Source organism: Neolamprologus multifasciatus, chromosome 2 (genome assembly GCF_963576455.1).
Source record: "Neolamprologus multifasciatus chromosome 2, fNeoMul1.2, whole genome shotgun sequence".
NCBI lineage: Eukaryota > Metazoa > Chordata > Actinopteri > Cichliformes > Cichlidae > Neolamprologus > Neolamprologus multifasciatus.
Genome location: NC_140440.1, coordinates 11167078 through 11191287, shown reverse-complemented (window position 1 = coordinate 11191287; position 24210 = coordinate 11167078). Strand labels below are relative to the sequence as shown.

At 39.7% G+C, this 24210-nt stretch overlaps 2 long non-coding RNA genes across 2 annotated transcripts in view; both read right to left on the bottom strand.

Moving 5' to 3' along the window:
• LOC146523996 (uncharacterized) overlaps positions 1 to 24210 on the bottom strand; it is a 315951-nt gene that overhangs the window by 82082 nt on the left and 209659 nt on the right. The window lies entirely within an intron of this gene.
• LOC146524002 (uncharacterized) lies at positions 11529 to 17663 on the bottom strand. Its single transcript, XR_014869609.1, has 2 exons — positions 14528 to 17663; positions 11529 to 14255 (listed from the first exon to the last, which is right to left on the bottom strand). It is a non-coding gene; the product is annotated as an uncharacterized LOC146524002 (long non-coding RNA).

Here is a 24210-nt window from a genome sequence, read left to right as displayed (position 1 = left end):
TATAAACCTCAAATATCTGCTCAGTTTATCAAGACACCACATATTTTCAAAAGCGCTCCGACGTTTTCGGAGACGTCTGTTACCCACTAGCTCGATAGTTAGCCGGGGGCTAGGCTAACTAGAGCCGTGAGAACACCGGACTCCCGCAAATCGTTTTCAAACCCACCGCCGTCTTTCGCTACTCAGGTTAAATATATATAAGTCACTTAGATAACTTAAAAATGTTATTGTTTGGCTTTTTTTTAGTATTTTATTTGTTCCTGAGTAAATCGGTTTGGCTGAGATTAAAGTTCTAGTTTTTACACAGCTGAATAAATGTCAAGCAGACAACTGATTATCAGAAGTGTGAGATGCTGGAGAATTTACTCCGGTGTCCTGTTATATTTTAGATAGCAAGGAGTTTATTAAACTTCACCGAAACAATCTGCAAACTTCATTAAAATTTAATAAACTATCATCTTGTCTTTATTTTTAGTTAGCACATACCTGAAACACTTAAAGCTGTAAGCTAATGATAGTTATATAAGAGCAGATGCTGCTGGTGCAATAAGCTGTACGTTTTACGTCCAATGGATTTGATTAGTCGACTATCAAAATAATCGTTTGTGGCAGCCCTAGTGACAGTATGAACTATTTTCTCTGGGACTAAATGTGACAAAGCAGCTGGCGTATACTGGTACATACTGTAAAACAGTACGTATTTAGAATTGCTAGAAATGGACTGCAGCCCTCATTCCACTTGCATACAATCACAGTCCCAAAAGAAATACAGGTTATAAAGTTAGTTTATGAACACTGAAAGTGGGCTGTAATGTGCCCCCCCCCCTTTTCCCCAAATTTTGATGTTATTTTCTAAAATAATAATTATAATTATAATTATTTTATCCAGGTTGAAAATATTCAAAATATTCAGGCAGTTAAGTGATCAGAGTTCAGATTTAGTCTGATGCTGAAAAAACTCTGAAGTGCACAGTTATCTAAATCCACAGATAATAACCATATACACTATATAAATACTATACTATATAATGTTTATGGTTTATCCTGAATACTCCACCACATTGGCACATGGTGGGAAGTGATCTTCAATTAACCTGTCAATCAAGTGTAGTTATTTTAGGTCAGAATTAATTTCTTCCATCAGTCCAAGGTGAAAGGTCTCATTTTGCTATTACTTTCTCAAAAGTCTTCATATGTGGAGCAATTTAAATCTAACAGGCTTAATAAGGGAAACTGGAGACCGCACAACCTGGAAACTGACAGACCAACGCACAATCTCAAAGCTTATGGTGCTGAAACTGTAATTAATTGAGAATAATTATTGCTTTCAAAGGCTGAATTATGTTAGAAAAGCAGTTTCAGATCCTTCTGAATGACTTGGTAAGAGGCTGGTTAAGCTTCATTTGAATATTTTTAAGATGTAAAAAAACAAAATAACCTTGAAAATCTTCATTCATACAACTTGAGCTACAGAAAAGAGTCACCCTTAAAAACACAGATCTAATATAGATCATATTTGCTTTTAAAATTCTCCAGTGGTCAGAAGCAAGCAAACAGTTGCAAATAGGGATGGGTATCAAAACCCGGTTCTTGTTGAGAACTGGTTCCCACTGTTTCAATTCCTTGGAATTGTTTGCCATTTTTGCAAACGATTCCCTTATCGATTCCAGTCGCCCCGAATGATGTCACCACGTTGCGGAGCGTCGCTTACCTGGCAGGAAACATGGCGCCTAAGCGGCTCAAACGCTCAAAAGTTTGGTTATACTTTACGAGAACAGATGACATCAGGGCAACTTGCAATACTTGAAAAGTAGATATTTCATTTAAGGGAGGAAACACTACGGATATGCAAAAGCATTTGCTCACAAAACACACGACGATCTTAAATGAATGTCATGTTTTTAATTCCGCTCCGGACTCGTAAATCTCAACCCAGCAGCAGCGGTAACGTTTGCACGTCCTCTCCCATTAATGCGGCAGGTAAATAATCAACTAACAGTGCATATTATGTTAGCGCGATCTGTCTTATTACACAACCTGCCATTACTGTGCGTTTAGGTGACCATGATGAGAGAGACAGAGTCTGGCTCAGATGCTGGCAGTTCTCGCTGCCGCCATTGCAGTCTACCGGTAGCGTCTCCTTTCAGGCCAGGATAGACGAATGTCACCGAGCAGTGACTCAGTTTGTGGTCAAAGGCTTGCACCCATTTGCCACAGCAGATGCTCTGATTTTCGGTAAGTGAATGTGTTTAATTGTAGGCAGGAACATTACTGGATATTCTTGTGTAATTGCTACAGAATAATTTATGTTATACTTTGTTATTGCTACAGAAGAATATTTATTTTATTATTTTACATTTATAATTTTTTTCCTGGGGACCCTGTGACCCATTGAAGAGTCGTAGGCTGTGGATCTCTTAAGATCTCACTGTTGGGTTTGTAAGGCCATGTTACTCCTAAATTTCTATCTTGTTCAAAGAGAAGATAAAAAACAAAGTTCTGAGCTAATCGACCTTAGTGTTCTCCTTTTTTTTAAAAAAAGAATCGATAAAGAAACGAATCGTTAAACAGAATCGAAAATGGAATCGGAATCGTGAAAATCTAAATACCCATCCCTAGTTGCAAAAGACATTTGTTAATCGATAATTATATTAAAAGAAAAGCTTTTTCCAAAAAGCAAGCAGCTGAAATGGTCAACATGCAATTTTATTATTTATTTATTTATTTTGCTTAAAGAAAAAAAAAACATCAAAAAAATACAATCAATACTTGCTTCAGGAAATTATTCCATTGTACAGTTTGGCTTCCAAGAGTCAATGATGCCGTACACATGGTATAAATAACCCTTTTTCTAAAAGACGAATATGCATGTTTCACATGATATTAATATATACATGAGCTGTTCATGAAAAGCTAATCCATGCTGGTCAGGTATTGGGGAAACATTTATTTTCATTCTTCTCACTATTAACCAGATTTATAGATGATATATAAGCTCACACTGAAGGTCAGTATAAGAATGCTGTTATGGAAAAACAGAAACAACCTTTTGACTTAGGCTTAGCAGGCCATAAATGAAATGCGTTGTGTTGTGCTTTGCATTATTCACAGTTATTCTAGTTCTTTTTGCAGCCAAGGGCAGACAAAACTACGTGAAACTGTCTGAAACTGAGTGTTTGAAGCCGTCTGAAGCCTGAGCATAAGACTTCAGAGGTTTGCTGATACACTGACCTCAATATTTGAACTTTTGACCATCTTCAACATGGATGCCCAACAATATAAAATTGTAATTTTGTAATACCAAAGCTCATATACTATCACAGAACCTAATAAAATAAAAGCAAAATACGTTCCGGATGTGACCTTATCTCATTTAAAACAACTGTTTAAATATATTATTAGTATTTGGCAGCACACAATTGGTCATTTCTATACAGAGTTTCTGGTCGAGCCCTGAAAAGCTGTGGGAACACTTATATTATTAAGCACTAAAGGAAATGCCAAACTATGGCATGACCTCAATTAAGATGCAGATCTGCAATTAGTGGGGAATTCTCTATTTTCTATTACCTCTAATAAATATTCAAATTAATGGCCTAAAGAATATAATGGAATTGCAGAAAAAAATATTGACTGAAGGTTGAAAAGGCAGGTGTACTTCATTTGAATCATTATTTTGTGCAAGAAAGTATTGTAATCCAGACTGAGGAACAAAAACAGACAAAAAAAGAAGAAGAAACTAGTCATTGATGTGTCAACTACACAAAAACAGTTATTTCCTGTGGATAATAACACATAATGGGAAAAAAGTAGAAATTATAAATGACTTTGCTTATTAAAAAAAAATAAAATGAAGATGATTCAGGTCAGTTCACAGACTATTACTCATAAACTGTTCAATTAGTCATTGCTCTAGATACTGGTCAGAGACACCCTGACGATCACAGGATAATAAGAAAAAATGTTTATCCCCCAACCAGCGGTGGGTGGTTGCTACGGAGACCCGCAGGGGACATGGGCCAGCTCGAAGCCGACCGGGAGGTCGAGGCACGACGTGCCGGGAAAGCGGTGTTCCTCCCGGCTGTAGTAGGTCTCGACCTCCCATTAGCTTCGAGCTAGTGGGTGTCAGATCTCCGAAAACGTCGGAGCACTTTTGCAAATATGTGATTACTTGTAAACCGAGCAGGTATCTGACGTTTACACAACTACATTAACGCCTCAAAATATCTTAAAAGTGTATTTTGTGACCCAGAAAGAGTAATATTACAACTAAGTAGCTGCCGCCATTGTTGGAATTCAACTTTTGCAAGATCTCGCCAAAGTTTTGCGAGATCCCGAGTTTGTTTTGTCAGTTAAGTCAGTAACTAACTGACGAGTTTGTTAAGTCAGTCTTAATTTTTTTTTTCTCCCATGTCCCCTGCGGGGCTCCGTAGGTTGCTGATGGCCATCGCTGTGTGAAATTAATCATAAAACAGGTACTGTGCCAAAACCCTCTTTGTGCATGCTTTATTAGCCACCTTCAAAGTAAAAGTTGTGCCTTATCACTTGTTTCAAAACGGTGCAACTTTTTCAGCACACACAGCAATGTCCACCACCAACCATTCACCAACTGGCAGGCACTCTCTAGGCTTGTGTGACTGAGGCCTAGGAGCTGCTAATGTTAGTAGTTTGTCAAAGAATCAAGCATCACACAGCCTGATATTGGAAATCTTACTCAATCCACTTCAGGAACACCAAAGTCAGCATTTTATCCTGTGGGAAATATGACAGTCTGCTATGCTGAAAACGATCATTTGGTAGTTTGAAAGATGTTTCTTTGAATACCAAAAGTCAGTGCAATGGCAAATAATTTAAACTCTTACTCTGTAAGTCACAATGGTTGCAAAATTTAAGGTCAGCCCATTCACATCTAGCCACTGCTTGGCTACAAATGTTTCTATTCTATATACTTACATGGCCTTCAGTGTCTAAAGTCAAATTATATACTCTAGAGATGCTCTGGGTGAATGTGATAAGACGACACAAAGTTTTGAACATAATCTTTTGAGTAATTACAAAAGGCCGCCAATATTCAAACTTCTCAAGGTTTGCATGTGTATATATTTATGTAGATTAGGTGACCTTCTTGTAAGACTGAATAAGCAACCTTTTTGCAGAGCAGGTGGATCAGAGAAAATGTATCAGTCAATGCCATGCTGGTCACGTGACTCTACAAATAAAAGAAACATTCTCATACAAGTGAAAGACAAACATTACCATTATGCCAAAGGTGTACTGCAGTTGTGCCACAACGAATACAAGCATTTTTCATCTTCATCATATTTTCTCACATAACATCTATGGGAGTTATATGTATGTAAAAATGTTTACATCATGTCCGCAGCACTTTAAACCATTAAGAAATTATTGTTATATCAAAGGAAGTGAGGTATTACAAGTTTAGAGGCACTGTGCCAGTGAGTAAACAGGATCGTCTGCTCATTTTAAACACCTACCTCTAATAATCTGACAACATTTTCACTTGATGATTTGAAAGTCACTCAGGATGGACATTTTTTGTCAAGATAATGTTTTGATCTGTAAATGGTGCTTGTCACATCGCTTTTTGCACTCTCTATGTGAGATTTAAATTAAAAATGCAGCCTGTGTCAAATGTGTCCACTTTGAATTAACGAGTATGTCCACTCTCAGTTCATGAGTATGTGTTTTTCCTGATTTATTTGAGTATACACTGATCAACCATCATTAAAACCACTGACAAGTAAAGTGAATAACATTGATTATCTTGTTACAGTGGCACCTGTCAAGGGGTGGAATATATTTGGCAGCAAGTGCACAGTCATTTCTTGAAACTGATGTGTTGAAGCGCGAAAAATGGACAAGCATAATGACCTGATCGACTTTGACAAGAGCCTAATTGTGATGGCTAGACAGCTGGGTCAGAGAATTTCCAAAAAGGGAGGTCTTGTGGGGTTTTTCTGAAATGGAGCAGTTAGCATATACCAAAGTGGTTTGCACAAGAACGACTTTTGAAGCTTTGACAGGGTCATGAACAGTCAAGGCTCATTAATGTGTATGAGAAATAAACATTGTGGGTCATTCTTACGTGTCCTATTGACCAGTTAGTGTTTTACACTGAGGGCCTCACACAGACACGATCAAACAGGGCGCTTTTTATTTATTTATACTTTGCTCTTTCTTCTATAAACTCACACTGTTTCGGGTTCAGCATCTACCCAAGATCATCTACCCCCTTAGGCACTGAAAAGATTCTGGATCAGCCCAGCTGTAAACTGCTGAAAATATACACTGACTAAGACATGAAGGTGTCATTGCTGCAGAGTTTGTAGACTCATGCGGAGGGTTAGAAGTTGAGGACAGATGGGAAAAAAAGGGGTAAGCAGGAAAACACCAGGTAAACAGGCACTGTGACTCTAGAATGACAGGATTAGATACATACTAGTAAAGTAAAAGAGGAAATAAATAACAATAACTAAAGAGGGAAACACAGACACAAGAAAACACTTGACACAGGGGGAAGATGTAGTAGGGCATAAAAAAGGAACCACAGAGAAAATACTACTAAAATATGAGTGAAAGCTCAAAAGTGAAGAAATGACTGATAACTACAAACCTAGCAATAACACTGAGAACAGAAGATTTTCTTTTCTAACATTAATAACCAAAAACTACAAAGATAAAACAAAACCTCAAATCTCACAAAATAAACCCACAGACTATGACCCTGCCTCAAAGTGTTGACTTCTCCTCCAAAATTCCCTAAACCATAATCCAGAAGTGCATCTATGGAAGTTTAGCCCAGAACCTACAACATAAATGGCTTAAAGGTGGAACTGGACAAAGAAGGGACTGCTTTAGCACTATAAGGGGGCTATAAAGTAAATTGCAAGCAGTTTTAATGTTTTACAAGTCTGGAGCCAGAACCATGTTTTCTACCATTGTGAGTTTAAATTTTTAGTTTTGTTTTTCTATTATATATTTTCTACTCTAGCTTATTTCTCCTCATGATTTTATTCTCAGTTTTGTAATTTAGTATTCTAGCTAGAGTCATTTCCCCAAGTTTCAGTTTTCTTTCCTGCTTGTGTGCCCAACATTTGGTCTGTTTCATTTTTGGTAGCGCTTGTCCTTGTGTGTGTTGTGTTTACTTTTGGTTCCCCTGCTTTCTTATTTGTGATTAGTTTCAGCCATGTAGCCCAGTTTCCCATTCCCCTAATTACATCATGTGTCTATTTAAAGCCTCAGTTTGTTTTTTGTGTTATCATCCTGTTGCCAGCTGTTTCTTCTCCCTGATTATGTTTCTGTTCTTTTATATTGACTTTTGTTTGGACCGTTATTAAAGGTGCATTTTTACTTTATTCAGTTTGTATCCCGAGTCTGCATTTGTGTCCTAATTTACCCTCACATGAGAGGATTATTAATTTAGCTTTTATCAGTTTAACAGTCTCATATAATTCAGCTTTTTAGCCAAGAACGTTTCTTAAAATGAAATAATATTCATAGACTGGTGAATGACAAATATTTTAGTCCTGTTTAAGGGCTTTGATTGATGTCACTCCCAAACCGACACAGTGTTAGCATTAATAAGGCTAAGATAAATCAGGGATTTATCTAAAAAAGCATGTTTACCATCAGTATGATGGTAAGTAAATGTTGAAATTGCTGTAATGGTTACTTTCAGGGGCCATGATGACATATTTACACTTAGTGGTGCATTACGTAATTATACCTTTTCAGCATCTGGCAAGAAAGTGTTTAAATTCACCTCCCATTTAGAATGCTTCTTAGCTGCATTTGCATTTAGGTTTTTTCCTATTGCAGAACGGTCCCAACCGCACATGCACTAAGATAATGTGAATGTTTGGGGTTTTTTTTTCATTTCTCTCAGCCTTTAAATTCTCTGTAGCTGTTTTCCTGACTGACCTAGTACATGAGTGGCCTGCTAACATCATAGCAGTTACCAGGCCACAAAAACTCCACATGCCATTTTATAGGGACAGGAAACAGCACAATATCAGCCATGACAGGTATCAGTCAAAGTCAAACTTAAAAAAAAAAAAAATCTATACTGATACTGTTTAGACTTTGTCACAGTAACCCCACTATAAATGTATTACCTACTTAAGAATTAAGATCTAATATAGAGAAGGAATTGCTATTCTCTGTACATCATCTGACTCACTCACCTGCTGGCTTAGCTCTCTCCACAATATCCTATTCCCTAATAAAAATAGAATATAGTTTCTTGGCCCTTTTTTTTCTCAGTTGCTGCAAAGAATATTTATTATTTCGTCCAAGGTCCAAGAGCTTTATTTATGCTGCACCACCATACACAATTGAAGAGGAGTGAAACTAAAAAATATAAACAAATAAACACAATAACAATGATTAAAAAAAAACATTATATAGCACAACTCCATATGCAGCTGTTTGATAATGTTAAAGTTTATAGCTGGTACTGGAGAGTTAGAGAAGAGAGAAGTGAAGCTAGAATATATCGAATATAAGAATAAAAATGCAAATATGAAAGCTCCTTTAAATTCAGTCAATAACCTGCAGCTAGTCAAGTAGAGCAATAAAAGACAAACACGTGTTTATATACCACAACATCCTTCGTATACATGACATGTGTTTACACTAGCAAGAAACTAAGACACAATCTTACTTTATAGTCTGTGGCTAACAGATACGTATAGGCAGTGTGTTTGAAGGCTTAAACAAGAACAATGATTGTAACAGGTAGTTACAGGGACCCCTCAGCAAATGTGAAGCTGCTTACCTCACCTACAGCAGTTGACTTCATGTTCTGGATCAAAGTGCGGTCCAGTAGTGGGCACTGTGTATTCACTATGTTTCAGCAGCAAAGTAGCATTTTCTATTTGATGTTCCAAAACAAACATTAAATAATAAGAGCAGCGGATGTAGTTTTACGTCATTCTATTGTTATCGTAGGGTCTTTACCTTACAATATAAAGCACCTTGAGGCAACTGTTGTTGTGATCTGGCAACATCTGCCTTGCCTTTCTAACTTTTTTTCTCCAAACCACTCAACCCGAGTTGTCCTTCTAGTATACTTATTTCCACGTCACCAAGCATCTTCAATTCTACCTTCTCCAGCTCTGTCACTCATCTTTTGTCAATCCCCCATCCTGCACATTATAGCACTACCAGGCTTGATGCCATTTTCACTCCACCCTTTCTAGCTGCCCCCCCCCCCACACACACTTTTTCATACTGTGCTTTTACTGACATTCATTCCTCCTCTTTCCTCCACCACCTCTTCAAGCTCTCGCCTACCTCCCCCTCCTTTCACTACAGATCACAATGTCATCTGCAAATATCTTAACCCATGGACTCCCTGCTTGACCTCATGTGTCAACTTATCACCATTGCAAACAAGAAGGAGCTCAGAGCCAGTTTCTGATGAAATCCCACCCCCACCTTGAACACATCTTTCACTCCTACCACACATCTTACCACTGTCTTGCTGTCCTCATGCATGTCTTGCACCACCCTCTGATACCTCTCTGCCACTCATGACTCCCTCATGCAGTACCACAGTTTCTCTAGAAAACATTTCCTCCTATCTAATACTCTACATTTACCAATTCAGTTCAATTCCTCTATCCCTCTTCCTCCTATTTAAATGAAATTAAGAACATTTTTTATTTTTGCATTAACAATATCTACGTATACCACATCCGCAATATGGAGACCATCCCTTACAACTGTACAGAATTCTGACTTGCACCTATAATGTGGGCACAGATGGTGTCGCTTCTCTTCAGCTTTATTAGTTGTCTTATGTTGCACAGGAAACACATTAACAGAGGAGTTGTCTGGTGTTTTTCTGATCGCACTTCCCCCAAGGCCTGTGTCTGAATCCTTTTGTTCTCATTACTGTGCCATCAGTGCCTCATCATCGGCACAGGCTTCCAACCCCCTGTAAACCAAAGAACCCTAACCATATAAATTACCTATTAAATATGTAACACTTCCTAAAAGCAGTGTGGTTTATGGATTATTTAAAGGACTATACAGGTTTTATAAAATAAGTATTGTGGTGTTTGTATTATTGTATGTATTTTCAATATCTAATAAGATGTGGGCTACCAACTGATCTGTGTTTACACAGATGTGGATAGAAAACAATATTAAATTTAAACATAAACAGACAGGAGGACAAAACAAAAGAAAAGCAAAGGACAATGGACTCACCGCCTGAAGCTGGGTGCACAGGAACTACTCAATTACTTAAAAACCTGACACTTTGTTGGCACTGCTAAGCTTGTAAGTAACTATAGTGACGTCCACTTTAACTCAGGAAGGGCAATTTTATTGACACCGTATTGGCAAAAACGAAGAAAGCAGCCTGCAGATTAGTACTAAATTAGTTTGAGTGAAACAGCCCACAGAGTCACTATCACAAGTGTGCCACAATATGCAGTGAGCCAGGATGAGTTAACTAAACCACCCTCAACGCACAGGCAGAAGCGACCCTGACTTTCCTAACTTTGTTTGAGAGTTTTTCTCGAAGTTTTGACTACCCTGAAAACAGCTCATGATAGACTCAGTATTGACTTTCTCTGAATTCATTATGAACCACAACACAGGGACAACTGAACACAGAGGCCGAACCACAACTGAAACTGCAAGCAACCGAAACCAAATTGTAAAACTAAGATGTTTCATTGACATATGGTTACACCTTACAGAATTCAAACACTGCTAAACTTTTTCATGATAGCTGTACAGTAATGAAAATCTGGTCTTATTCCAGATGGTCCACACAAGGCAAGCGTTCTCCTGAACATAAGGATACCAGTCTTTAATGAGACATCTGCTTTACCTTTAAAATGAATCACCCAGGCTTTGAACATCACAAATAAGTTAAGCAGTTGGCAAAACATGATGTAGAATTTATTTTTGCCATTCTAAAAATACATTTATCCATTTCTTCCTTACAGACTAGACTGTTTACCAGTCAGTCAGGGGGATGACATAGAGACAAACACAGTTACCCAAAAGAGATTCAGTTTACCTCGTATGTCTGCCGACAACATTTAGCAGTTTTTCAGTTTTATTTGTCATATGAAAGTTAGCACAGGGTCAACATTGCAATGAAATGTGTTTGACGAGCAGCAGTCACTCAGCAGCATGTTACAGTAGAAGAAAATATAATAAAATAAAAAAATAAATAGAAAAATAGTAACGAGCAAAATATTAGAGAGACGTGGTAAAAGAGAAAAGATCACTACATATATATGTATCTATAAATATAAATATATGTACACTAGTAATTAAATAAGAAAATCTTGAAAAGAAATATGACGGGGGGCAGATGGGATATTGCACAGGAATGAGCAGCAGAAAATTACAGTATTGCACTTTAAGTATAAATATCAATAACAATAAAGTGAAGTGACCAGTGCAGATTAAACAGAGTACTTGTGAAGCTGCAAGGTAGCTTCTGAGTGCGTCCTGTGGACTGTGTTGTGTGTGTTTAAGTGTTGTGGTTGAGGTGTCGTATGGCTTGGTGGTAAAAACTGTTTTTAAGTCTTGTAGTCCGAGCAGACAGACTCCTGTAACGTCTGCCAGATGGTAACGAGCAGGGTAAGAATATGTAAATAGCCCTTTTTTTCTTTGTACAAATATAATAAAATGCAGAAGCCATAGCTTGTTACTATTTGAATCTATCACTGCAAAATATTAATAGTCACTGATTTGAATTACCAGTGTCTACCCAGAATAGTTTTTTTTTTTAATTAGACGTGATAGCTTATGTCTTGAAAGGGTTGGGTTTAGAACAACTAAATGAGTAAGAAAAGCTTTTTGAAAGTTTTATATATTCATTGTTTATTTATCATTTATTCATCTGTCTGTTTCATATAAACACTCATTAGCTTGAGCCCATTTTGTAAAACATTTCAGAGAGTTATAGTGCACCGAAATCAAGGTAGGTTAATGCATTTAAGAATCGTTGTGGTCTTGCTTACGCAAATAAAACATGACTGTGTTAAACAGAACTTGATACTCTAGTGGTGAAGGCAAACACACATGCACAGAAAGACAATCGTATTGTTTGAGATAGGAAGACATCCATCTACCCATAATGAGAGTCGCAACAGAAACCAGCACTTAACAATAAACTATTGTGTTCATAACAAGCATTCAAAAGCATTTAAGATTATTGATTTAACTCAACAGTTTAACGTGGTTATAACTGCACCTGTAGTAAAGGCTAATTGGGTACCAATATGTTTAAACATCTGAATGCAATATCAATACTGCAGATTGTATTATTAATGCAATGGTAATGATGACGATTATTAACAATAGCAGCAAAATATTTCTCTAATCCCTACAATGGTTATGTACAAGCATGACTACTGAGATGGAAATCCAAGAAGTAAAATCAAAGGAAGACCTCTACACCTGTTTTTTTTTTTTTTTTTGGTTTAATTTCCACTATGTGGTTGTCACAGTTAAACCAAAACACACAAAAATAAATAAATAACAGGAAAGTAGCAGTTACTTCTGTACCTGCACTGGTTCTTTCTTCAAATCTGCCGGTAAATTCAGTAAAGTGTCAATTTTAAGTTACAGATGACATGGCACGTTAAAAACCTTTGATCAACCTCGATTACATGTTACTTTTTCATTACTTTTTTTTTTTTTTAAAGTGCTCCCACTCCAATATATGATTTCTGCATGCTTCCACTCTTTTTGGCTCCTCCTCATTTGGGGATAAATAGAAAACACTGTCAGGCACTTCAACTTCAACAGTGAAGGGGAAAATTAATCTTAGCTGAGTAGAGCAGATCGGCGGGCGACAAAGCAGCACAGCCATTAGGGCTGCAGAGGAGGCCAAATGCGCTTGTGGTCATAGATCGACGCAAATGACTGCGCCAGGGGGACTACAATTCCCCACGGCTGGAGCTTTTGCTAGATGATCATTAGTATGGTGGTTTTGATTGATGTAGCACATTTCCGATGGCAGATGGACAACTCATCTCTACATGGAAATCCCCAAAGATTAATTTCATTTTAAGATGCATCTGGAGGAGTCAACGCATCTGGATTGGCTGGTGTAAGTTAAAATAAATAAGAATGCAACATGGCTATTTGAGTTAGGCTAAACTGAAACGTCAGTGTTCCACATCATTCAAGTGAACTGCGAAGATACACAGCGGGCCAGAAGAATAAATATGATGGCATGAAGCAAGAGTCAGATAAATAGTCAAATAATTCAACTCACCGTTGTGATGAAAAAGCGTACAGTGTTGAGACATGCAGGTACAACTAACATTTAGAATGATTAATCGAATCTTTGTTCTAACTGCAACAATGATGGCAACACATGCAGTGGATTGATTAAAACCCTTAATCGGCCATTTTGAAATCACAGCTGTAAAGCCTATTTCATTTACAGGTGGCTGCGAGGGGTAAAATAAAGACTACATGGTGTGCTGACAGTATGTTCAGGAGGAGAGTGCTGATAAAGAGTATGCTTGGTCAGCAAAACAATTAACCTTGAAAAATAAAGGTATAAATACTGCAGCAGAGGCTTAGGTGCCCAAGGTTAATGGTTTGGGAGAAACCATTTCTGGCCTCAAGAGATTATAGTAATTATAGGTTCTAGAGGATGTAATTCTACAAGTGAAATTAGAAGATTTTTTTCTGTGGCACTCACAATCATGGGTCTGTATGGAGAGGATAGAAAATCTCTTGATATGAAAAAGCAGTTTGCTCATTTCACACAGTCTAAAACGATTGAACTCTTTCTGAAGTCTTATTCAGTGGGGTTCAGTCAAAGGACTCCAAGGCTATAGAGTTCAGTGGTAACCATGAATTCTTCCATTCATTTAATGCCTTTTGCTTGAAAGTGAAACACAGCCTGAGAACTCATTGTCTGCTCCAGATATTTAATTGAAACGGAGTAAGGGGGTTTGTCATTTGAACTCATTCGAAAGACTTCTCTAGTGTTGTAAAACTTTCTATGTAGACTTGATTTTAAATTATTCTTTTTCTTCTTCTTATAAGTCTGCTACTAGTTTATGCTTGGCTAACACTTCTATTTTCTCAAGAATACTTATTCTGCCCTCGCACTTAACTAGGCAGACAGACAACCATCATCTCATGTAGAAAAACCACACCGTTGTTCCTTTCTGGTGGATTTATTTGATTGGATGCATAGCATGGCTTTGTTGAAATACATGAATGGATGAATGGTAAAACTGTAAACAAACACAAAATATCCCGTGTGGGCTGATATAAGCAAACATTCTTACAATTAGAAGATGCTATGACCTGTTACTATGCAAAGCAAAGCAGAACGAAACAAGCTAACAAGCTAACGTTAGCGGTTAGCTAGCGCTAATTAGCGTCTAGGCTAATGACTAATAAAGCACATCATTGAGTGAATTTACTTTCTCAAAATATCACAAACAACACACGGCAGTTAGTGCTAAACATTCACTGGTAAAACACAACATTACTGCCAACTCACAGACTGTGCTTGCTTAAGAGGCAGCATAGGCAGGCACAGGAGTAGCAAACTGTCCTTCTCCTGTTAGACAGGAAGTAATGAGAAGTAGCACTTCCGGTAGAATGTCAAAATAAAATGAACAGTGTGCCAGAAACGAATAAAGATTGCATGAACTTATATAACACTACATAACGTGAGTGGTGACTCTTAAGGAGCCAGAACAATACTGCTGTGCCCTGCACTGCTAATAGTAACATGATAATCCAGCACTTACTGAATACTGAATTATAATTGCATTTTTATCATCAAAAAGATTCATATTTCACAAGCTTATGCTTTCACTTAGTGCATAAAAAGCTATGCTATCCTAAAGGCTAAAAACTTCAGTTTTATACTTTATATCTGTAGTGTATCAGTGCATATTCTGTTGATGAGTATCAAATAGGGGTAAGCACAGTATGGGGTAATGTGTGTAGATTCATGATGGGAAAAAATTAAGCACAGCTTCTGACATAAAATGCAGACAAAGTAAAAGAGTCTAAACATTTTATGAATGCACAATATGTGCACTGTACGGTGTCCAGCCAAAAAAAACAAGCAAAAAAAGAAACTAAAACAGTCACTAGCTGTATTTACCCAACTAAAGTGGAAGGTAAAGCACTTCCATTGGATATTAATATGATTAAAATCATTGCATCAGGGATGGTTATTCACCTCCACACTTAACATAAATGTTTAATAGGATTAAAATGTAAATGGTCTGTATTTGTATAGCGCTTTACTTGGTCCTAAGGACCCCAAAGCGCTTTACACTATACACAATCATCCACCCATTCACACACACTGGTGATGGCAGCTACAGTGTAGCCACAGCTGCACTCGGGCTCACTGACAGAGACGAGTCTGCCGGACACTGGCCCCACCGGGCCCTTTGACCACCACCAGTAGGCAACGGGTGAAGTGTCTTGCCCAAGGACACAATGACCGAGACTGTCGGAGCCGGGACTCGAACCGGCAACCTTCCAATTACAAGACGAACGCCCAACTCTTGAGCCACCATCGCTCAAGATCTGGGCTCGTGGCAGGCTATTCTTGAGCGCTGTCAGCTGTATGATATGGGTCATTATCCTGTTAGAGGACCGATGACTTGTCACTGAGACTGATCTTTCTGATACTAAGTAGTATGTTTTGGTCCAGGATGTCTTGGTAGTCCTGACACTTCATTGTCTCTTGCACAGATTCAAAGTTTCCCTTGCCCGATGCAGCAAAGCAGCAGATATGTGACACTAGGTATGTTTTCTTCTTTTTTCTAAGCTCCATTTTTCCTTCTGTAAACATAGAGCTGTTATGAAGTGACTGGCTAAAAGATATTCACACCAAAATTTGGGGGCTTGTAAATATGCATTTTAGTGAATTCTAGCTGGATATTTCTTTTGTGGACTACAGTATTTTTCAAAATGTGATGGATGGTGTGATCAAAAAGTGACGTACCCTGACCTGCTTTTAGATGATGTCATTGGAGCTCCTTCTGATCAGTCAACACCTGGTATGCGTCTGCACTTCCTCTTGCATCCAGGTAGGCTGGATATAGTCCAGTGAACCCTAAACCTTTTAATAATACTGGCAATCGTGGTCACAGGAAAATGAAGCTGATTGGAGATGGTTATAGTCTTTAACACTGACATGGATCAATATATTCTTCTTTATGAGCTCCTTGGACAGCTATCTCCTTTGCTTTCTGTGGTCCATGTTAGGTGTGATGCACACAATGATGCCAAACTACACAGCAGCATGTTTTTTCACCTTCAAATAGACTGAATGGCTGGTGAAAGCTTGAAGGCACTTGTCATCATGATAAAACACTTAGTCTGAAATATAACTATAATGCAAAGATTAATAGCATCTCCCAAACAAGTCCATAATATTCTAGCATTCCTTTTGAATATCTTTGTGAAATGAACAGTGTTGGGACTAACGCGTTATTAAGTAACGCGTTACAGTAACTACGTTATTATTGGGGTAACGAGCATGGTAACTAGTTATTATGCCAAAATCAGGAACACGTTAGTCGTTACTGGGATTTAGATAGGGTCGTTACTCGTTACTTCGTGTGGTGGCTATCGCGGAGCTTCCACAGATTCTGTAACATTAGCAAGTGGTGGAGGCAGCAGGTGGATGAGGGAAAGGGGACGCAGAAGGAAAAGAGACCCGAGGCGGCCGCCGGTCCAAGTGTGAACTGAACTTCAGGTAAGAAGTTATGACCTGCAGGCTATCCGAGTCAGATATAAACCAAGTTTAGGTGGAGTTTATTTTCGTTATTCTGACTTTTTCCGTACTGCGTACTAGCTAGCATGACGGAGTTTCTATACAGCTGGGTGGGTGCTATGAAGTTAATGATGTTGAACTTTATTTTGTTCATAAGTTATTAGAGTTGCCAACTGTCCCGTCTGGTATTCAGAGAAAATATTACGCGTTTCTTATTGAGGTGAAAAGGAACAGTTTGTCCCGTAATTCAGCTACAATGAAAAAGGCACAAAGCTGGATTTATTCTGTGTCTTTGCTGCACAGCTGCCTCTTCTTCTTTCATTCTCCTCCCTCCCTCTCCTGTTTCTACTTCAATCATGAAAACTGATCAATGATCAGCTGATCGGCTCTCTTGCTTGTTTATTGCCCACTTTGCGCCAGAAAGAGGAAACCAGCCAATGTCACGTTAAACAACAGCAGCACGTTTAAGCTTGATCAGCAGTTGTTAGAATTTATTTAATATTAATTTCTAGTATCAGCTGATGTTTGCTGGAGCCACAGCTGTAAAGCTGCTGGTCATGATGTCGGTTTGTTTATCTGGTGAGAGGGAAACATGAAGATGAAACCAGGAGATGTCCTCACTGAATCATCAGAGCTGAACAGGTGATGGAGAAACAGTTTTACCTTTTAGGTGACATGAATGAGTTGAAGGGAAGTTATGAACTGTTTCTGAGAGACAGATAACCCCAGGATCCTTTTTTAGGTAGCTGACAGCTGGTAACTGTGCAGGTGCGGATCTAGCAAAGTTTTGCCAGGGGGGCCAGGTAGGGCATTAACAGGGAGAGGTGGGCACAAAGAAATACTTTTCTTTCTTATTCTCATTTAAAATGTCTCGCTTTTAAAAAATAATTATCTGAATCTTTTTTTTTTTTTTTCTTCTTTTTTTTTTTTCTTTTTTTTTTTCTTTTTCTTCTTTTTTTCTTCTTTTCTTTATCTTTTTCTTCTCTTCCTTTTTAGCCAATTTTTTTTTTCATGATTTGAATATTTATATTACTGATGCTCTTTTATACACTCGTAGTCCATCTGTAACTATGCATTTTCTAATTAAAGAATTCAATTATTAATGCAATGAATTTAAATGTGTTCAGTATTCGTTCACTCTTGTCTGTCATAAATCTTACAGCGAGTAATTAGTCACTTTGTGACAGCTTTGCTCTTCTAGCATGAAATTAATAAAACACCACCAGACCAACTAAATGTAAAGAAGCGCAGAACAACTATCATATGATGGAGCGAGCACATGAAACTCTAGAAGCCAAGATATTACTGGACAGACTACAGTGGAAGTACACATTAGCTTTGAGTAAGTTAATTTGGTCATTATCTGGAAAACTGGGAAAGACGATGCATGATCCAGTTAACCTGATGTGTTTTTGACTTTATTATTACTCTGTGACAGATTCAAGTGTTCAGTATGGCACTGATTTTTATCTTTTTTTCTTTTTTCTTTTTTTTTTTTTTCTTTTTTTTTGCCTGTCCCGTTTGGCTCTTTTGCCATCAGAATTATTGTCTAAAGGCGAAGAAAGATGCCCAACGGATTTTCTTTACCAAATTGACCATCCCAGCTTTGCCGTAATGGTCCATTTGATTCACCTTTTATTCTTTATTTTATTTTCACTTGCTGAATACGGGACAGACTTGACTGGGGGAAAGAAAAGGGAGAAAGAAAGAGGGAAAGAAAAACAGTTGAGAAGAGGGACGGGGGAGAAGGGCAAAAAACAAAAACCAACAGAATAAGCAGAAAAAAAAAAAAAAAAATACATATATCGATCACCTGGATCACCTGTTGAGAAAGAAAAAAGAAAACAAGCAGAAGAAAACGAGAGTAATACAATAAACCACATCACAATGATATATGGGAATATGACAGTAAATACTAAATATTAAACATTATTGTGCAGCACGTAAGATCGACAGCACAGTGTGCATTGAGGTAGGAGCCAAAAAGGGTGTAGTTTGTGCGTGTGATCACCCGTGTGTACACCTGTGAGCATGGACGCGCTTGTTTTCTTAAAAGGTTCCCTCATGTAATGATCTGCTAGAGGGTGTGGGGGGCCACTGCCCCGTCCTCCAGGGCATGAAGCAGGTATGGAGGAGATCAAAACTCCAGACATCCAGAGGCCCCCAGAACACAAGAGACCAAGGAAGACCAACAGAGGGGCAGCCGTGCCACCGTCCCAGAAAGAGCTGAGGAGAGTCCCAGATGAGGGGTCACCCAGCAGCCACGGAGCAGAAGCCAGGGGGGGCTGCAGTGACGTGCCCGTGAGCTCCGCCGGCAGCCAGCTGTGCCTGAGTGACCGAGCCCCAGGCCGAGAGGCCGGGGGCACCCCACCTCCGAAGTGGCCCAAGCGAGCCCCAGGCTCCAGGCCCCGATAAGCAGCCGCCAAGGAGTGAGCCGGTGTGTACCCGGACGCCCACCCCCGGACACAAAGAACCACCAACGCACCGATGTCTGAGGGAGTCCGCCCCCAGCAGGGGAAGTGGTGGGGGGAGATAGGCCTCCAAACCTTGGAGGGCCTGAGCTGTCCTCAGAGAGGTGGCATCTGATACCCAACCTGACATATAGACACAGACATACAGGCACACACAGATACAAACATCCATTCCCACCCTCATGCTCTCATATGCACTTACTCCACACTCAACCAACGTGGAGACAGACATAAAGAGACGCTGTACACACAATCACACTCCCCAAGCGTACTCTACGAACCGGGTCTAGGTACCCTTGCCCCTGGAGGGGGGAACTGCACCCAGACCCAGGTTGTGTTACCCTTTTCCCTGCGGTGGGGAGAAGCAGACCGCCCCGACTCCGCAGCAGCAGGGAGGCCCCACGTTCCGGACCCCAGTCGGACGGCCAACTCCTCCTCCTAGCCCCCCTGCTCCAGCAGAAAGCAGAGAACGAGGGTGAGAGAAGACTCCTAACCTCCCTCCACCCGCTCATTGTAGTGTTGATGTATGTGTGTTCTAAGGTGCATTTAAAACCCAGGAGGGCATGGAGCTACCTGCCAGAGAGCAGCAGGTAAGCGCATAGTCCCTCCTGCTAGCCCTCAATGTCTACGTGTATTTAAAATTGAGAGGTGGGCAACGACGCCGGGGGTGAGGTGTACACCCTGATGGTAATTGGGATTCCGTGTAGCGTGCCCACCCCCAAGATCCTATATGTATGTGTAATGAGAGTGTGAGTAATGTGAATGTCTAAGTTGCGGGATAAAATTGAGGCAGAGGCAGCCAGAAGGGGACAGAGGGGGGGGTTACCTCCTCTGCACCCTGGTGACACACCCCTACTCCAAGGCCCTGCATGTGTGGGTGGTTGTGGTGGAGCGGGAAGAGGGAGGCAGCTGGAGATGGGGAGGGAAGGAAGGGAGGGGCAAGTGACCCCTCCCTGGGGCCAGCTCCCCCGCTGACCCCAGTAGGCACCCCCATACTCCGCGACCCGCCAGGGAAGGGGGGCCCAGGCTCATCCGAACCGGGACCCAGCGCAGCGGCGCCGCCCGGCCCCACAGAGCCCGGGGCAGTCCACCCAACCCCACAACAGAGAAAACTGCACCCACCCCATCATCCACTCATCTTCCAGACTACATAAGACAATAGACGCCCAGGCTGAGATCTTCCTCCACCTCTCCTGTATCTCCCCCTCTTGCAGAGAGAGTTCCTGAGAGAGGAAAGCTCCTGCAAGATGTGACAACCCCCCCCCCCCCCCCCCCCACCAGTTGAAGAGCCCCCCAGGTGGCTCGGCGCACCGGCGGCACCCCGCGCCAGTGGCGGGCCCCCATATACCCACCGGCCCACAACCCCGGCAACACACCAACCAGGACCCAGGCCCCGAGGCCCGGCCAGGGCCCCAGGCCAGAGCCGGAGCGCCCCCAGAACCTCACGCCCGTCCCGGACCCACCCAGGGGCAGCCAGGCTACCAGGTCAGTAACCCCCGTCCGTCAGCACAGACCCTCCCCTAGCCCCGCTGCACGTAGCCACGAGGAAGCCGTCACCTAAGAGCCAACAGAGCCCCTAATTGGCCATGACCGCTACCCCGGGTTGAGCCCCCCAAGGAAGATGCTCCCGGGGAACCCCCCGACGCCCTAAGCCCGACCCTACCCCCACACCAATCACAACAGTGAAGGCGAGACCAAAATATGACCCCCCACCCCCACTAGGTGATGGAGCTGATCAGAGGAGCCCAGAGCGATTGATCTGATGTGGTGGCAGAGGCTGTATCAAGACTAATGTAATCTAATAGATAATTTCTATATTGGTTAGAATTAAGATTGTTTTTATTTTTCCAGTTCATGAGGACTGTTTTCTTGGCTATGCATAGGGCAGTGAAAACCATATGGGCTATATTCTTTTCTGAAGTGACATTATCTAAGCTGCCCAACAAACACACTAAGGGGGAAGTTGGAATGTTACATTTCAGACACTTTGATAAGTCTTCACATATCTCGCGCCAAAACTTCTGAACTGGTGGACAGAACCAAAGAGCGTGGATATAATTGTCCGGTGAATTGGTTTGGCAGTGTGAGCAGTTGTTGGTAGATGCAAAGCCCATCTTGAACATCCGATGACCTGTATAGTGCACTCTATGTAGTATTTTGTATTGAATTAATTGAAGACTGGGATTTCTGATTAGATGAAAGGTTTTTAAGCAAATCTGAGACCAGAAGTTTTGGTCTAAGTTAACTGATAAATCCGCTTCCCATTTTGCAATAGGAAGTGATATTGATTCATCTGTTTTAGAAAGCATTCTGTATATTTTGGATAGTAATTTGGGGGTTTTAAGAGTAAAAAATTGAACCACACTTGGTGGTGTTTGTAGTTCAACTTGACCCAGTTTAAATTTCTTTTTTATTATGGATTTAATTTGTTGATATTCTAAAAATCTTTTCTTGTTGATCCCATATTGTGTAACTAGTCTGTCAAATGAAATAAATTCTGTTCCTTCTAGTATATGTTCTACATATTTAATTCCTTTACCATTCCAATCTGAAAAGTTTATCATATTATTGTTTTGTAATATGTCAGGGTTGTTCCAGATAGGTGTACGTTTGCATGGGATTAATGAAGACTCTGTCAACTTCAGAAACTCCCACCATGCTGTCAGAGAAGAGCTGATGTTGATGCTTTTGAAGCATTCATGTCGTTGGATGTTTGAGCTGATAAATGGTAGATCTGAAATCTCTAGATTATTGCAAAGTGCTTGTTCTACATCTAGCCAAGGTTCATCTAAGAGGGTATGTTTTAGCCATCCTGAGATAAACTGAAGCCTGTTGGCTAAGAAGTAGTGCTGAAAGTTAGGTAGTTCTAATCCTCCTTTATCCTTGGTCTTTTGTAGTGTTTTTAAGCTTATACGTGGGGGCTTATTTTTCCAAAGGAATTTGGACATATATGAATCTAGAGATCTGAACCAATCTTGCAGCGGTTTAGTTGGGATCATTGAGAATAAATAATTTATTTTTGGTAATACCATCATTTTTATAGCAGCAACCCTTCCCATGAGTGATATGGGTAGACATTTCCATCTAGCCAGATCACCTTCTACTTTCTTTAAAAGTGGGGTATGGTTTAATTTAGTTAGATCTGCAAGCTTGGGAGAAATATTAATACCTAAATATTTTATATTTCCCGATTGCAGTGGAGTAGAAGAGGAATTATGGAAGCAACAATTAATAGGAAGGACTGTAGATTTTGACCAGTTAATTGAGTAATCTGATATTCTTGCAAAAGAGTTTATCAATTCAATCACCCCAGAGATATTGGTTTGTGAATTTTGGAGAAAGAGTAACACATCATCAGCATAAAGGCTGATTTTATGTTCTACGTTCTTGCATTTTATGCCCTTAATTGCTGAATTCTGTCTAATTGCTGCTGCTAGTGGTTCGATAAAAATTGCAAACAGTGAAGGGGAGAGTGGGCATCCCTGCCTGGTGCCCCTCAGGAGACATAAGATGGAGGATGTCTGGTCATTTGTTCTGACACAAGCTGTTGGGGAATTATATAATATTTTTAACCAGTTGATGAAAGAAGATCCAAAACCAAATTTGTGTAAAGTTGCAAATAGAAATTTCCAGTTAACTCTGTCAAACGCTTTTTCTGCATCTAAGGAAAATATTGTAGTTTCAAGGTTTTTACTGTATGAGTAGTCTATCAAATTAAGTAATCTACGTGTATTTGTTGATGAGTGCCTACCTTTTATGAAACCAGTTTGGTCAGGATGAATTAAGAGGGGGGTTATTTTCTCTAGTCTCTTCGAGAGAGCTTTGCAGATTATTTTGAGGTCTACATTAATAAGGGATATTGGACGATAGCTTGAGGGATATACAGGGTCTTTGCCTGGTTTTAGCAGGAGATTAATGTTTGCAGAATTCATATTTGATGGAAGTCTGCCCTTTTCTTTGATTTCTAACAATGTTCTGTAAAAAACTGGTGCTAGAATCGTCCAGAATTCTTTGTAGAATTCTGCAGGAAAGCCGTCTGGACCTGGAGCCTTATTATTGGACATATTTATCAGGGCTTCCTGGAGTTCACCTGATGTCAGTGGCGAATCCAGTGCCATTGCTTGAGAGTCTAATAATTTTGGGAGAGTTATGTTGTCTAAAAATTTATCAATTTCCTTTTTAGATGGGTTTATTTGTGGTGAATACAACGTTTTATAGAAATCCCTGAAAATGTTGTTTATTTGTTTCGGTTCATATATTGTGTTCCCAGATGAATCTTGAACAGCACATATAGTTGTTTTTTCTTTATTTATTTTTAACTGGTTTGCTAGAAATTGACCGGATTTATTACTATGTTCATAATTTTGTAAGCGTAGTCTTTGTACTAAGAATTTTGTTTTTCTATCAATTATCTCATTTAATTCTAGTTTTGTTTTGCGTATTTTGTTCAGTGTTTCCTGATCTTGGTGGGACGCGTAGGCTTCTTCTAGTGATTTGATGTTTTTTTCTAATTCCTGAATATTTTTGTTTTCTTTTTTCTTTTTATGTGATGAGAAAGAAATTATTTTACCTCTCATCACAGCTTTCCCTGCTTCCCATAAAACAGAAGCTGATGTTCCGGGAGTGTCATTAAAGTCTAAATATGAAGTCCACTCTTTTTTAAAATATTTAATAAAGTCTTCATCTTTAAGCAGTGATGTATTAAATCTCCAGTTTTTACTTGGCATAGTATTATTCTTGTGCATTAGTGTTAAAGATACAGGAGCATGATCGCTGACAACTATAGGGTGAATCTCAGTGTCTGAAACGTCACAAAAAATAATCTAGACGAGAGTAGGAGTGATAAACATGTGAAAAAAAAGTATATTCCTTACTGGTGGGGTGAAGGGAGCGCCATGCATCGCAAAGACCAAAGTCGCTCATATACTGTTTGATTATATTTGTGGACTGCCAATTACGCTGAGTTCC